At 42.7% G+C, this 4961-nt stretch overlaps 1 long non-coding RNA gene across 1 annotated transcript; it reads left to right on the top strand.

The window, feature by feature from the left end:
- The first annotated feature begins 820 nt into the window (after positions 1 to 820).
- LOC311043735 lies at positions 821 to 3857 on the top strand. Its single transcript, XR_014600633.1, has 3 exons — positions 821 to 1105; positions 1533 to 1593; positions 3738 to 3857. It is a non-coding gene; the product is annotated as an uncharacterized lncRNA (long non-coding RNA).
- Positions 3858 to 4961: the final 1104 nt, after the last annotated feature.

The raw sequence follows: 4961 nt of genomic DNA, 5'->3' as shown, positions 1-4961 counted from the left end.
ATTATACTTGGTCTAAATGCACTGATGTACATAACACAGACATGTGTTTTATTGTCCTAAAGTGCTGAAAAATAACTTTGAACTGAACTGAACATAACAAACACACACGCACAATTTTATACAGTATGCAGTGGGGGTCTCTGCTTCATCTCTCTCAGCAAAGGGGTCCCTGGTCTGAAAAACGTTGAAGACCCCTGCTGTAGAGATGACCGACGTCACAGGCTGGCCACATGAACTCATAGAACCACGTTGGAGCCGTGTGGCATTCCCATTTGGTTTGTTAACTACAGGCAGATCGTGCACACATGGCCACACATGGCAGGGGTCACCTGGGATTGCGCATTGCTCAGTTCATAAAACATTACAAGTAAATCCATTTCAGGCCACTGTTTTGTGTTAGTGTTGGTCAGGGGGGAGAAAACAATACATTCAGGGTCACAGGGTTCAGCAGCATAGAACACATCACATTTAGCTGCCTCCTCCGGCTCCTTTTGCTCAGTGCTGATGTCACTAGTGCTGTGTGCCAAATGCAGACAATAGGTCTGTCTCAATTCAGGGGTTGCGCCCTGCAAAGTGCGGATTTTAAGGGCGATGACGTCACAGTGGCGCGCCAAGTGCTGTCCCATTTCGAAGACCCCTTCAAATCCACCCTTCGAATGTGCCCTACTTTCCCCCTTTTCCAAGCGTACACCCGATGTACGCTTCAAGCACTTCGGTGAACAGCCGAGTCCCACAATGCAACGCGAACTGAGCTGAGGGCTGGAAATTTTTCTGAGCGGCCGCCATCTTTTTCACCGCTATAAATTCTCGTCCATCTAAACTTCTAAAACTCTCTCTAACTTCTTTTTTGTGCCACGGAATTTACTTTTAAGATGTTTTAGGATAGCATTAAGTTGTTTAAACTTCATATATGTGGTGATACTATTTAAAAATAAGAATTCAGAGAACCGTCCCGTCGAGTCCTGGGGCGGCCAGTGAAACTCACGTAGCCGTCTAATGCAACCTGTTTTCGGCCTGACTCTTCCAAACATGCCGTTGCTCCCACGGTTGTCCGTGGAACGAACTTGGAGCCAGCCTGAACCAGCCGTAATGGCGGACCAAAGCTGTAAGTTTTAAAACCTTTTAAAAGTGTTGTTGTGTCACGGAATGTACTTTTAATATTTTTTAGGATAGTATGTAGTTGTTTAAACTTAATATATGTGGTAAATGTATCGTGAACGAGCCTACTTTAACGTTAAACCGCGGCCAGCGGTGCTCCTTATACCCGAACACAGCCAGCTGTTTTCGGGGTAGTCCTTTTCAAATGCCCCCCCCCCCCCCCCGCCCCGAGATAGTCAGTGGTTAAACATTACTGAGATTATACGGCTGGTGTAATTGTTGTGTTTAAACATGATATGTAGTGGGTTGTATGTCACGAGTCCGACTAGTATTTGGTTTAAATTTTGTTAATGGTCAAATTCAGCTGTGGATTAACTGTGGTCGTTAGTAGCGTAAGAGCCCATCTTGAGTAATGTTTTTATTGCATTCAACAGTGGAGGAAGACCCCATTGATACTGGCCCCAGCCCCCAGTGCCCCGGAATTTAATTTCAAATGTAAGTACCGTGTGTGTGTGTGTGTGTGTGTGTGTGTGTGTGTGTGTGTGTGTGTGTGTGTGCGCGCGCGCGCAGTGGTGGGAAAGTACTCAAACGTTTTACTTAAGTAAAAGTATCAATACTGCAATGTAGAAGTACTTTGTTACAAGTAAAAGTCCGGAATTAAAAATGTACTAAATGATTAGAGGCATAACATTTTTTTTTACTCGGTTCCACAGATAAATATTGTGAAAATAGCAGATCTACAAGCTTGTAGATCAGCTATTTTTTTTAATAGTATAGTTTATTTTCCTCTTTTTTTTTAAAGGTCTTAAAAGTCTTAAAACTGTCACTTTACTGTCATCTGGGGACCTCCCAAAAAGCATGCAGGTTGAGAGAACCACTGATTTAGACCCTGAAGTGTATGATCAGTGTTGCCAGCTTTTGTGAGAGAAATAAGCAACCGGGTCTCTGAAAACGGGTCTATGAAAAGCGACTATAGACCACATGAGCACTTTAAACGTATATACCTATTTGAAAATAGCCGATGCATCTTTGGGGTCCATTAGCTCTGGTCGTTAGAAGGAGTTGGAGAACTCCTTCTAACACTAGTATGGACCAGTCCATGGGTCCATGACATGAAAATATTTGAGAACCACTGCTGGTTTAAATAATAATAAAAAAATGTGGAAGCAAGCCCAAATATACAACTACACTTTAGAAACAGGCCCAAGAAGGCCCAATATTTACAAGCAATAAACAAAAATAGAAGCCCAAAGTCGCTTATAATAATCCTACATGGCAACACTGTATGATAATGATCTGCTGCAGTTCAACTGTGAAACAGACGACCTACAAGCTCACAGTATGTCACAAATGCGACGTGTTGTGAGCTTTCAGATCTGCGATTTCAAGCAACACCCACAGCCATTCAAAAACATCAGAACGACCTACTATGGAATGCATTCGGGTCTCTCACCCTCAGAAAGTTGTTAGCCTATTAATGTTGATGAGGACAGGAGACGATTGATTGATCATGTAGGCTGACACAGTTGGACAGGACTGCACTGTGCGTGTTTGATGCACTGTTTACATTGCTCGCTTTTAACTTATCTTATGTAAGCCAATTCTAGTCTCACCATTGTGGTTGAAACTTTCTCTCCCTCTTTTTCGTCTCAATCTGCTTTTCACTTTGGCAACTTTTTTTCTGTATTTGTTTTTACCTGGTGTTTGACCGAATACTGGTGGTTTTAAAAACATTTTGAAAATGAACGAGGGGGTCCAAGGATGACGGGGAAAGGCTCTTCTGTGAGCCTGCCCTGCTCGAGTTTACAGATACGTTAACAGAACACAGTAGTACAGGGAACTTATGTGAAATTATTAGATGTTAATGTTTTGATTTTATTTTCAAGGCATTATTTTCACTGGCCCCACCGGGCAAGTGCTTGTTGCATTCTGCTGGCCCTGACGGTTTAAAAAGTACATCCGGGCCACCGGGCCATTTATAATGTCGACCCCTGAATTCATAATAATAATAACTAGAAAAAGTGCTCCTCGGAGCACAACTCTCCGCCGGCAGACTTGTGTTGGGAATGTTCTACTTCTGTGAATGTTCTACTTCTTATGTTCTAATTATTATGTCCTATCCGTCCTGTCTATGTAAGTGTCCTATCCGTCCTGTCTGTGTAAGTGTCCTATCCGTCCTGTCTATGTAAGTGTCCTATCCGTCCTGTCTGTGTAAGTGTCCTATCCCTCCTGTCTGTATAAGTGTCCTATCCGTCCTGTCTATGTAAGTGTCCTATCCGTCCTGTCTGTGTAAGTGTCATATCCGTCCTGTCTGTGTAAGTGTTCTATCCGTCCTGTCTGTGTAAGTGTCCTATCCGTCCTGTCTGTATAAGTGTCCTATCCGTCCTGTCTGTATAAGTGTCCTATCCGTCCTGTCTGTGTATTGTAAGTGTCCTATCCCTCCTGTCTATATAAGTGTCCTACCTCACTTTGACAGTGGCAAAGACACTGTCAAAGTGATGCCATGTATTTATACAGTATTTCACCGTATTGTCACGTGTCACGTGAGGCTTGACCAATCGGTGTGTCATATTTAGAAAGTGAAAACAAAACTCTCCTGCGGAGAGTAATAATGTACCCCCCCATTCATATAATTTCAGGTCATAACAGCATGTGCAGTCCTCCACAACATCTGCATGGATGCTGGTGATATTAATTTGTGACCCCAGAGGATGAGGGAGAGGATGAGGGGGAGAGGGTGTCTGAGGCAGTCAGTGGCGGGAGCAGCTGACTGCGGAGGTGTCTGGCCTGGAGGAGGTGCCCATGGACCATGACTATTAAGTACAGGCAAGTAGAACAATTGTATATATCTACTGATTCCCATTTACTTAAAAATGTTTTGTATGTTTACCTTAGGAAACGTTTGTAATAGGTTTGCTATTCTTGCCTCTTTCTAAAACCATCCACAGTGACATGGCAGCCGTCTATTGGGTCAGCCTTGCAAACCCACCTGATGAACGATGCGGTGGACAGTGGACCACCCCAGATGATGCTCTACTTGCTACCTCGAGGACAAACACCAGGGTCTTCATATGTTGCACCCCATCCATTTCACTGTTCCTGGTTGAGAAGGTCTAACAACACTGACAGGGACTCCCTGTTTAGCCCAGAAAAAGACTGTGTACCCTCATCATTAGAAAATGTTAACATTGATAGTGTTTATATGAAATGTGTTTTTAATTAGAGTTTCACAGAAGGCACTTTACTGTAATGTTTCCCTGCATTTGAAATAAAATCAATTTGCACTGTTTGAATTGTGTTGGACTAATATGATCATATCATGTAGCTGGAATAATTAACATGTTTACTTAAGTAACATTTTTAGGTATTTGTACTTTACTTGAGTATTTCCAATTTCCAATACTTTCACTTCTACTCCACTACATCTCGGAGGCAAATATTGTACTTTTACTCCACTACATTTGATAGAGTTAATCTTGTTGATAATAATTTGTCAAGTGTCAGAAACCTGCTTAAAATGTCATCTCTGATATAATATGCTTCTATTTCTCCTATTCTACTTCTGTGCAAGGCCGCTGAGCTGGCTCTGTTTGAGATAACACTCTCTCCTTAGAGTCCCACTAACTTTGTTTTGCTCTGATGGGTTCAGCCTGGTATGTTAACCATAACACTAGGAGGTTAATCTCGGACTGTTTTCAGAACAATACATCTCGGTGTTCTTCTCTACGATAACCATTCTTTTCAGTGCCACGCAGTGACCACTGACCAGTGACCGGTCAGAGCTGTCACACCATCATCATCTACCATCCTCATCTTCATCATCTTCATGGCTGCCTGTATTAGAGTCTTCTTTCCTATGTTGC

This window comes from Gymnoscopelus microlampas, assembly GCF_963454915.1.
Source record: "Gymnoscopelus microlampas genome assembly, chromosome: 4".
Classification (NCBI taxonomy): domain Eukaryota; kingdom Metazoa; phylum Chordata; class Actinopteri; order Myctophiformes; family Myctophidae; genus Gymnoscopelus; species Gymnoscopelus microlampas.
This window is presented reverse-complemented; position numbering and strand designations above follow the sequence as displayed.